We start from the raw sequence: 12,517 nt of genomic DNA on the forward strand, positions 1-12,517 counted from the left end.
CTCCCAGGTAACACACGAAATGAAATTAAATTTTTTTAAATTAGAAAAAAGAGGAAAAATGAAAAAAATAAAAAATATAATTACCAATTTGGTACCCCAACTTTTTCGTTAACATCAATTTGGTACCCAAACTTTTTGATTTGTTCAATTTAGTATCTTAATTTTCTAAAGAGTTTTAATTTGGTTCTCTCCGTTAAATTGGAGTTAACACTGTGTTCGTACAAGCCATGGAATTTTTTAATTTTTAATTTCTTTTTCAAATAATATTTTTTTTAAGAAAAAATTATTTTCTTTTCAAAAAATTTAAAAACTGTCACGTATCAGTTTATCATCGTGTCACGTGACAGCTTACAATCATGACACGTGGCAGTGTAATAGTTGTTTTCAATTTAGTACCCCAATTTAAATTTTTGATTCAATTTAGTACTCTAATTTTTTAAAATGATTCAATTTCGGTATCTCCCATTTGAAACCAAATTAGTAAATAAGCTTAATTACAACCTATATATACATGTTACAATAACTTTTTCTAATATATACATTTCACCTAAATACTTAAATTATTTTATTTTTTACATTTTCACCTTTGTAATTTTTTACACATGAAATTTTTTACACTTGTAAAAAAATAAAATAATTTGAATATTTAGGTGTAGTGATTTGATGTATAAATTCAAAACAATTATTTTAACATGTATATATAAGTTATAATTAAACTTAGTTACTAATTTGGTCTCAAATTGGAAATGACGAAATTTGATCATTTTAAAAAATTTGGGTACTAAATTAAACTAAAAATTTAAATTGCGGTACTAAATTGAAAACAACTATTACCATCATGATTGTAAGCTGTCACGTGGCACGATGATAAACTGACATATGGCAGTTTTAAATTTTTTTGAAAAAAAAAATATTTTTTAAAAAAGTTAAATTTTTTAAAGAAAAATTAAAAAAAAAATTTCATGGCTTGACACATGTCCTGTGCGAACACGATATTAACTCCAACTTAACAGAGCAGACCAAATTGAATCTCTTTATAAAATTGGAGTACTAAATTGAACAAACCAAAAGTTGGATACCAAATTAAATTTAACGAAAAAGTTGAGGTACCAAATCAATAATTATAAAAAAAAAGAAGATAGAATCTAAATTTTATTGGGATTTAAAAAGAAAAAAACTGATACTTGAGAGTTTATAAAACCTCAACTAATTTATTTTTTACCGAAGATTATCATAACCCCAACGAATAAACCCTTAGTAGAATTACTTATTTTTATAGTGAATCCGTGTCCAAGGAAGAAAGATTACTTATTTTTTGTAGTGAATCCGTGACACAAGAAAAGAAAAAAAAAGAATGTAAAACTAGGGATTTTAATAATTTTTTAATTAAATATAAAATGGGATATAATAATTTACACGAATGAAGGAAGAAAAGAAGTGAGGTATAATACGAAATGCTTACCTTTTTTAAATTAAAATTAAAATAATTTTTATTATTATTTATATTTATAAATTAAGTTTCAATTATTAATAAAATAATTTAATATGTAGCTGTAATAATTATTTTAATTTATTAAATTAAAAATTTAAATTAACTAAGTAAAATTTAAAAAAGTATTTATACAATTAAGTATAATTTTTAATATATACATATATATATATATATATATATATATATATATATATAATTTAAAATAAAAGACAACCTATACTTTAAGGAGACAAGTCACAAATTTTAACTCATTTTACACTATTAAGTGAGACTAACACATTTTTTGTACGGAGTTTCTTCCTGTATCTCCAAAGTTTTGTGTTGTTTCATTTATATTTTTCAAAATTTAAAGTAAAATTAGAAAGAAAATTAAGTAAAAGTAATAATTAAGCAATTATTAAATTATAAAATTTGGTGGCTACATGAACAAACATAATAAGTGAGGTGGTATTTACTATAATTGATGACGCGTTGCACCCTCCTTTTGTCCTTTCACTTTCACCTCCAATTTTTTTCATATTGTTATCGTGTTGTTTCTGCAGAGTGTTGTTTTTTGGAGAATTTTCCAATTCATTGATTTGGTCGTGTATTGTCGAGTCAGTTTCTTACTATTTCACCATCTCTGAACCTTCATTCATTTTATTTCAGCAAAAAATGTATGCATTCATTTTGTTTTAATGTTAGATTTAGATTTATTTGGTGTGTGATAAGTATATATTTGAGGTGTAAAAAAAATTGACCTGATAGTTTTTAACCTTCTCTATAAGTCAACATCCGATTGGCAAATTCACCAGAAGTGTACTTTCGGTTTGTCCCATTCATTGAAGTGATTTTCGAAAAACAAAACTCATAGACGGAAGTGAACTTCCGGAAAATAGGAAAACAAATTCCAACGTTTCTGGAAGTAGATATCTGAAATTGTCCTTAATCGAATGTCCATTTCCAGTATTTAACTATCCCGGAAGTGATCTGTTTCTATGTCCGCACTCTTTCGAAGACGGACATCCAAAAGTGAAATTAACCGGATATCGACTTTCACTATTTTGCTATCCCGAAAGTGTTGTTCATATTCATACTCTTCCGAAAGTTATGATTTGCTTATGGAAGTGGAATTTTGTTGTTTCCAGAAATCCACTTCTGTTTAATGGAATTTTGTTGTTTCCAGAAATCCACTTCTGTTTAATGTACAAATTCCTTCAATTTTTATTTTATTTTTATTGATATTTTTTTACGGTTTATTATTTATTTATATTTTTTTTAATCCATTTATGTTTTATATTTATTTTATTGTTGTATGAATATTTTTATTTTGTTTTTATATTTTTCATTGTTTAATTTTGGTTTTGTTTTAATTGGTATTTTTTTAGGGCTTACTATTTATTTATTATGTTTTATTGTTTTTTTATTTATATATGTTTTATATTTATTTTATCGTTGAATGAATATTTTTATTTTCTTTTTATATTTTTTATTTTGTTTTAAATGGTATTTGTTTTACGTTTTACTATTTATTTATGTTTTATTTTTTTATTTATTGATGTTTTATATTTATTTTATTGTTTCATGAATACTTTGATTTTCTTTTTATATTTTTTATTGTTTTATTTTTTTTGTTTTAATTAGTATTTTTTTACGGTTTTACTATTTATTTATGCTATATTATTATTTTTTATTTATGTTTCATATTTATTTTTTTATTGCATGATTATTTTTATATTTGTTATTATTCAAAAAACTAGTATTGGATACTAATGTTAGGTTATAGGTGGTGAAAGTTATCTAGGATGTATGATATCCTTTTAACTTTTATGAAATAACAAGTAATTTTACGATTGAGCATATATTTTCCACACGAGATGATTTGATCTAGTGGGTTCGAGGGATAACATTTGATCTTGGTTTTGCTGTTGTTACTATAAGATCTGACAAAACTACTAGTCAACCTAAGAGGAAAACATATGTCTTATTGGGTTGTGAAAGGGGTGGTAAGTATAAGAAGTATAACTCTGATGTTCACCTAGTGTTTCTGGCACAAGAAAATGTGATAGTCCATTGAAATTGAGAGGCAAACCAATTAGTAATGGAGATGGTTGGATGTTGAAGGTAATCTGCGGATATCATAACCATGATTTGTCTCAGACTTTAGTTGGCCACCCATTGCTAGGAGGTTAAAATCTTCTAAACATTCTTTGCTTGTTGATATGTCTAAGAGTCATGTCAAGCCTGCAAATATTCTACTCACTTTCAAAGAAAATAATAAGTGTAATGTCACAACGATAAAAACGAGTATATAATGCAAGATACATTTATAAATGATCGTTGAGAGGTTTGAGAACTAAATTACAACACTTCATGATGTTGTTAGATCGTAATAATTACATCCATTGGAGTAGATGTCAAAACAAATCTAAGGTGATTAATGATTTGTTTTGGACACATCCCGATTCCATTAAATTCTTGAATGCATTTAATATTGTATTCTTGACGGATACCAACTATAAAACTAACTATTGATTGCCATTACTTGAGATAATTGGGGTGACATTTACATGGTTGACTTTCTCTGTTGGGTTTTGCATTCATATATAATGAACGACAATCTAATTTTACTTGATCTCTAGAAAGACTTAGAGGATTATTCATGACATCTGAGGGTGGTCCACAAGTAATTGTTAGCGACATAGATCTAGCTTTGATGAATGTTATTGCCATTGTATTTCCTAATTGTTATAATCTCCTATGTTGATTCTATATTTAAAAAAATGTTCAAGCGAAGTGCAAAATGTTAGTCAATTATGTTGACGCATGGGATGTTGTGATGGAAGCATGGGAAAATGTAATGTATTGTTAAGATGAGTCAACCTTCACTGATTGTGTTGAGCGCCTTCGTCATGTTTGTATTTCATGGCCTTTATTCCATGAATATGTCAATGAAAGTTGGATAATTTTGTACAAAAAATTCTTTGTAAAGGCATTGACAAATCGAGTTATGCATTTAGGAAACACAACATTAAACATGTATGTTTCATTGTCATTTACATTAGTTATCTCTTCTTATTCACTTATGATATTGTTTTTGTTAATTCTAATAGGGTTGAGTCTGCCCACTAAAGCCTGAAGAAAGTTCTAGGGAGCATTATGGGAGACCTATGCTCGTGTTGGGATGTAATTCATAATGTCATCATCCTCCAACATAATGAAATCAAGGCGTCTTTTGAAAAAAGTATAAATTTGATCAATGACGTGTATAAGGGAAACATGTATAAAAGATTGGTTGGAATTGTATCAAGACATGCTTTAGGACTTATTGTTGATGATGTTGAACGAGTCATGCATATAGGATTTGATAGTGGGAGTTATGGTTTGGTGTTGAAAGCAATGTATGATCTACCATGTGCTTGTGAATTAGCACGATATGTGCATGGGGTGATTCCTCTGACTATTCTTCATATAATGTGGACTAGATTAAGCCTTTCAAATATTTCTCAATTGAATCGCTTCTAAGGTTATAAATTGACAAGGAAATTGACATGGTGGTCAATCGTTTCAGCGAAGTGGACATTGCAGGAAAAGTAACAATCAAACAAAAGTTACTTGAAATTGTGTGTCCTGCAATGACATTAATGATACCTCCAATGCAAAAAGTTAAAATCAAAGGTGCACAAAATAAAGTTCATTGATCTGAACGGTTTATTAAGCATGATCCATCCTACTTTAAGCAAATTGACGTCTTCATTTCCACACAAAGTAGTCATTCCTTGAAGAATCACATGAAATCAAAGGGGAAATGTAATGACAATTTTGGATCTACACAACAAAGTTCAATTGCCATGTTAGATTAGTTTCATCTTATTTGTCACCTTTACATTGTCGATGTTCTTAATGACCATTATGGGTATAAATGTATTGCTGCCTTGTTAAGGATGGGTGAGGAATCGTGGCCCCTAATCCGACATGATCTTTGATAGATGATGTACAGAGAAAGGAATAATTAAAAGGAAGAGAAAATATTAGAGAAAGTTGAGGCAAATGTCATAATCCTTATTTCCAATCATCAGTTGTGCCTATAAAGCACCGTACACACTACGTGCAAAGTAAAAAACAAAAGTTGTTAGACATGCTCCTTTATTGCCTAATTGTTTCCTACAAAGTTTGCCACGTGGTCAATTGATTGCATAGTCTTTGAGCTAGAGGGGTTTGTTCCTAATCCTTTGAGGTCTGGCAGCAGCTTCTAGACATTCTTGCGCATCCACTGAGTCTTGTTGTTCTTCTATGATGGGCCCAACATTGGTGGTATTAGAAATGGGCCTAACATCTCCTTCCCCATCGAGAGTCACCTTATCCTCAAGGTGGAACTGGGCCTGAATTTGAGACCAGGGCTTCCAACTTGCCTTTTCCAAAGGGAGTCCTTCCCACTTAATCAAGACCAATTGTTGTGGGTTGGTGGTATCAAAGGACATCTTCCAATCTAGAATAATGACTAGAGTAAGAATGGGTTAGTGGTCTTTTATCTCAAGAGGGAGTTTAAGTGGTGGAGGGGAAGGAAGTGTACCACGATGAAGGCGCAAGATGCTAATATGGAAGACATTGTGGATTTTTGCAGAAGGGGGAGGTCTAGGCGGTAGGCAACTACACCAATCTTCTCAAGCATGTGAAAGGGACCAAAAAAATGTTTTTGCAACTTGCCAAGGTACTGGCATATGATAGAGCCTTGGCGGCGAGGTCAAAGTCGGACATAAACCTAATCCCTGACGTCAAAACTGAGATCTTGACAGTGTGAGTCTGCCCATCGTTTCATGTTCTTTTGAGCCATGAGGAGATTGGAGTGTAATTTCTTCATGATCTCCTCGCGGGAATGGACCTCAAAATGAGCTGCTACATTAGTTGTATCCAAGTGCAATGCTTGAGGGATGGTGGGAGGTGGGTGACCAAACATCACCTCAAAGGGAGTGTATCTCGATGATGTGATCCTAACAAGGCTTATAGCTTGGGCCAACGCCTAGGCCCAAATCATGCTCAAGACCCAATCCATGGTCCACATGTATCTCAAGCCCAAAGTCCACCAAAAGGCCCGAGAACAAGAGGATGCATGATTAGAGTATTAGAATATATTTTAATTTTGGGCCAATTGCTAGGCCATGCTTTATTAAACTTGTTGATTAGCTTGCAAATTATGCTAATTCAAACTCAATTATGCCTTGGCCGAGAATTTCTCTCCAAAGACTCCTTCCCCATGGTTCCAAGTGTGACAATGCATGAGACATGTGAAGGAGGACACTTAGCACGAGATACTAGCTCCTTTGCATCCAATGGTTCCATGAGCAACTTAGAGAGCAAGCCATACATTTGCATTTCATTTCCTTTCTCATTTTCATTGCATTAAGGAAGGCTCCTCTACTATAAATGAGAGCTTCTTATGCTTGTATTTGGTTACTTTGGATTGGTAATAGACTAAGTGTTGAGAGTACTCCATCTATTGCCTCTAAAGTCATTTTGCTAGACTAGTTTCTACCAAGAACTCCTCTAGCCTCCTTCCCTAGAATAGAATTCTCTTCTAGGTTTCCTCTCCATATCATCTTCATTGCTTCAAGAGCCTCCAAACTTGAGCCCACTCCTCCTTTCCAACCCCATTTTTGCTGCAACCATGGACTTGCTTCTCTCCACTTTCGTTCTCCAAGGTCCATCAAGTGGTATCTAGAGCCACTCAAGCCATTGTTCATTATTTGTGTTGGTTTGAGTAAGGTTTCCTTCCATATCTTGTGTTTTTCTTGTGATTTTCGTCTTGTTCATCTCTTTTTGTTGTTGTTTCTTCAAGTTTCTTTCATTTCTACCGATTGTCATTGAGGCTACATGAATCTTGTTGATTCAAATTGTAGTACTCCTTGCTTCAATGGTGAATATGGGTTTTTAGGTTCCATTTTTTTTGTTTCCAGCACTTGTTCTTTGATTCTTGCTGTTTTTTCTTCATTTTAATCGGTGCATCTTTTAATTTTTAGTTCATTATGTTGTGTTTTCTCTTAAGTCATATTTAAGCACTTTGTTTCATCTTCATTTTTGTTCATATTGTTAAATTCTGCACTTGCTTGATGAGAACCAAGTCCTACATCACACATTTGAGCTATGAACTTCAAGTGATGCTTGTGGATGTGTAAGGCAAAGGTCTCACTGTTTTTCTTCCATTTCACCGATTGGATTATGCTTTTGAGTGTCTTAGATGTTCTTCTATGATTCATGCTTGATTCTAGATCATAATCAAGTTCATTCATCTTGAATTTCATAGAACATCTTCACATTTCCGTGAGCAACTCTACTCTAGTCTATTTTTCAATTTTCACTAAACGCGCACCTACTGTTTATGATTTATCCTGAACACATGGCTCGATCAAATTTTTTTTTCTGATTTTTGCCTCTTCAAGATAAGAGATAGACGAAAATAACAAAAAAAAGAATCACTCACAAATATGAAAAATCTCTGAAGTTGAGGCATCAATCAACATTTTCTAGACTGCCAGTTTTGAGAAAAACCATTTTCAGTGCTGTTTGTGTGAGTTTATTGTGTTTTAAGTGCTCTTTATTGATATAATTGATTGCTTAATTGTGTACTCCTAATTGCTTTAAATTTTCCTTCAATAGAACTAGATTTCATTCCCTCAAATGGCACAAATTTGCAATTAGTACAGTGGCTGTTTTATGAGCACTTTTCCTTCTCTATTTTTCAGTTTTCTTCTTCAACTCTAGTGCAATTCTAGGTTCATTTTGATTGTGCTAGCCTTTATTTCTTGCCTTAATTTCTTGCTTGTCATTTCTTGGCTCTCCTTTCAGTCATGTTTCATTTTACTTCCATTTGGTTTAGCTTCCTTAATTAGCTTTTCTTTCTTGCTTTCTTTCTTGGCTTAATTCAAGTTTGTTGGTCTTATGCTTTCTATGGTATTGTGGGGATTAAACTCTATGAATGATTTCTATTCTAGTGGTAGCATTTTAGGAGGTGGAGTTTAAGGTAGACATTAGTTTACTTGATTCTTGAGTGCTTCCTCCTTTTGCTTCCAAATATTGTGTGAGTTTTGAGCCATATTTCCTAGTGAGTGTAAGTGCTAACATTTTTGTGCAAATTTGTGTGGTTGTTTTGCCTCTATCTGTGACTGTTTTGTTATTGTTTTGCCCTTCAAATTGGTGTTCTCAAGGTGCTTTACAAGTGCCTTAGTTGATGGTGAACTTTGTGCTTTAAAGAAGAGGCTACAAGCCTAGTTTTGCTCTCGACATTGGGCATTATTGTCAGCACATTAGCAGCACCTTTTGGACTTTAATTGCTTCTTGTTTAGATTTATTTTGTTCTTCATTTTGTATCTTTTGGACACCATATTTGGTACCTTTGTGAAGTTTCCTTTGTTTGTGAAAATTGCTTCTTTTGGAATCACAATTTGACACATTAAGTGGTATTGGGTGGCTTCATTTTGAGTACCAAATTAGTGCACCAAATTTTCTTTAAAAGTTGTTCATTATAATTTTTGCCTACTTAGGTGTCTTGGGGAACCTCAAGGTGTTCAATCACATCTCCTAAGTAGAACCTTTTTCCCATATAGTGCAAACGCTTTTAGTGGTAAGTGTGTTGAAAGTTCCAAGTGCTTTCTCACCTTGCCTTAGGTCGTATAGTTTAGATTCATGTTTTCACGTTACATAGTGGCTTGATTTGTGAGACCAAAGTCTCTAAAATTTTTCCAATTAGGGGTCCGTTTTTAGTGTTAAATTTCTTTGAGTCTTGTTTGTTTATTTTGTGCTTAGTGACTCAAATGATTCTATTTACTTAGCACTTAGACAATTGTGTGATCTTTGAAACGTTTTACAAGTGTATCTTGGCAAGGATTGACCTTGGTATTTAAGAAGTCTTAAAGACTCACCTCGCCTAACCTGGAGGTCCACTTGTGATTGATTTCCTCTACCACACTTTGTTCAAGTTTCATAAGTTCATTCAATCACCATGAGTACATATTCTACATATAGTCCTAGGTTGCATAAGCATGGTAGTCATGAGTTGCATCATACATTTCATAGCGACATTCCATTATTTGGGAAGGATATAGGACCAATATCATTTAGAGATTGGATATAGGATACAAAAAAATTGGTGCAACCATTGTTTAGTAAATATAGTCAATTTGACATTCTTAGGCATGTTACTTCTAGGTTTATAGGATGTGCATCCGAGTGGTTGCAAGAGAGGCAATATAGAGTGAAAAAGGGGAGAAAATCATGCATTAACACATTTTCTGAATTAAAAGCATGCATGTGGAAACATTTCATTCCCCCTTCATTTAGGATAACTAAAGAGCAACAGTCTAGGATAGAAAACTTCATTAACATAGGTGATGCATTCATCCAAAATCTTGCTAAGTTTTCTAGACTCGAAAAAAATTTTAAGAACAATTTGGACTTGTTTTTGAGTGAACAAAGAGAGAGAGAGAAAAAAAAAACAAAAGAGAGTATGAGAGAAGCTTGAAAGGTTTCGCGAGCTTGATATGCAAAGAGTAAAAGAAAAGCTTGAAAAGCTTCGTGTTGAGGCAATGAAAAGAGAACAAGAGGAATATGAGAAAAATGAGAAGAAGAAAAGAGATGAGAAAGAAAAGGCAAAAGAGGAGAGTCTTAGAAAAGCCAAAGAAGAGAATGAGAGAAAAGAATTTGAAGAAAGAGAGAAAATTAGACAAGAGAATGAGCTTGAAAGAAAATCATAAGTGGTAGACTTAAAGAGCATCTCAAACGAAAAAAAGGACCTCATTGTTAGGGATTTGGTGTACCATCCTTCACCAATTCCTTCCATGAAGACCCAATTTCCAAAGAGAGTTTTTCCATCTTTAAACTCTTCTCACTTTTTCATTAAATCTTTCGGTTTGTTTCCCTTTCAAACATTTTGTTTTCCATCTCATTCACTTATTTCATCCTCCTCAACATATTCTGCCAAAACAAACTTTGACTTTCAAATTCTTTTCAAAACTCATCTAAGTCAAAGTGTAAGACACTCTTTTTGTGAAGTTGGCCTATTATCAACTTCTTCCAATTTTATAAGCCCATTTTCACACATTACACATTCATGTATACTGCATGGTCTCTCTGAATTTAATGAAATTTTATTTGATAACTATTGCAAATATATTTTTGATCCTGGTGGAACCTCAAATTTGGTTGCTGTAAGCCTTAAATAACCTTCTTGATATGAGGACAGATCCTCTTCAAGAGGGAGGGAATGATGTGATCCCAACAAGGCTTATAGCTTGGGCTAACGCCTAGGCCCAAATCATGCTCAAGGCCCAATCCATGACCCACATGCATCTCAATCCCAAAGCCCACCAAGAGGCCCAATAACAAGGGGCATGCTAAAAAAGATCCAATTGGGCTTCATCCAAGATGACCCAAACCCCATGGGCTTCTCACACTCTTCACATGGGCTAAAGAAGATGTGAAGATTTGAAGAGGTGTATCAAAGAGCAGTAGAATAACAATAAGATTGGCCCATTTTTTATGCCTTATTTTCTAGAATAATAAGTCAAACAATGTGTACTTGAATTGATAAAATTGGGCTTGACTAAGCCCAATAGGAGATTTGGCCATGAGCTACCAAAGGTCCAAGGTGGACTAAGTGGAAGTCAACATTCCTTCCTACACCTCATGGATCCAATGCATCCAAGGGCTAGGAATGCTTCCTCCTTTTCCAAGGCATCATCCAATAGCCATGAGCCTTGCTCCTTCTCCAAGCCATCTTCCATGGCCAAGATTGAATGCCTTTCTCATCCAAGGGCTAAGAGTGCTTATGTGTATTTGCTTTCATATAAAATCCTAAATTTTAGGCTATTGTAATCACTCTTGAAATTTCTAATAAAATGTTTATGTTGAGATCACTCCACTCTTCTATTGTTTTGAGAACACCAAAGCTAGAGGTTTACAACATTTCCTCTAGCCACCTTCCACTAGTCTAGTTTCTAGTCTAGTTCTCCTTTCACCACTCCAAATTCCATTGCTACAAGAGCCTTAAACACTTGTCTCCATGCCATTTTTCGCTGCCTATGGAGTTCCTACCAGTCACCACACATTGGAGCTCCATCAACCAGCTTTTCCATGTCGACCCTTGTCTCTTCTGCTAACGGATGTCGTGGGCCTACGTCTAGGCTCTTGCTCAAAGGCCTCAACATGTGAAGAGCTTCTGCCATGAGGTATTGATGCTCCTTTTGGCATAGCCAGATCCATAATAAACAAATTCAAAAACATATTGAAATTAAATTAATTAGAGTTATAAATTAGAGCATAAAAACACTAAACAAATAACAAAAAAACTAAAATAAAAAATACAAATTAAATATTTTAGAAATATTAAAATAATAAAATTTCAAATAAATAAATAAATAATTTAAATTAAAAAAATCAAAAGTCAACTTCTGAAAACGCACTTAAATGGAAGTCGACTTCCGGAAGTCAGATTTCTAATTTCACCCACTTCTGGAGAACTCTCCACATCCAGGATCCATGATAACCTTACGGAAGTCGACTTCCGAAAACACACTTAACCAAAAGTCGACTTCCAGAAGTCAAATTCCCAATTTCACCCACTTTCGGAAAGCTCTCCACATCTGGGACTCATGATAATCTTACGAGAGTCGACTTCTGATGATGGTTTTCTAAACCATTTTTTCACTTACGGAAATCCACTTCTGATTATGGTTTTCGAAACTTTCTCTTTTGCAAGTCCACTTACGATATTATTTTTGCCTACGAAAGTCCATTTCCGGTTTGAATTTCCTAGATCCGTTCATTTATCAAGTATCATAAAATTTAAATTTTGAATCATTCGTAAACTACAACGTAGCATGACAGCAAAGCACAGGCAAAACAACAAAAACACAGAGGAAGACAAATATTACCTGTCAAATGGTGTGTCTTGATGAAGGAGAAGAAGAAGAGAGGAAAGAGCAAGGTCTAGAGAAGGAGAACTACGTGAAGCATAAGAGGAGAAGAGAGAGAGGGAAGAGTGTGAGGTTGGGG

General features: G+C 33.3%; 1 long non-coding RNA gene across 1 annotated transcript; it reads right to left on the bottom strand.

Moving 5' to 3' along the window:
• Positions 1 to 10,977: 10,977 nt before the first annotated feature.
• Positions 10,978 to 12,517, bottom strand: LOC146884649 (uncharacterized). The gene is made up of 2 exons (XR_014996577.1): positions 12,397 to 12,517; positions 10,978 to 11,703 (listed from the first exon to the last, which is right to left on the bottom strand). It is a non-coding gene; the product is annotated as an uncharacterized LOC146884649 (long non-coding RNA).

The sequence above is a fragment of the Vigna unguiculata genome, chromosome 7 (genome assembly GCF_037176805.1).
Source record: "Vigna unguiculata cultivar grain cowpea cultivar isolate G323 ecotype 2 chromosome 7, ASM3717680v1, whole genome shotgun sequence".
Classification (NCBI taxonomy): domain Eukaryota; kingdom Viridiplantae; phylum Streptophyta; class Magnoliopsida; order Fabales; family Fabaceae; genus Vigna; species Vigna unguiculata.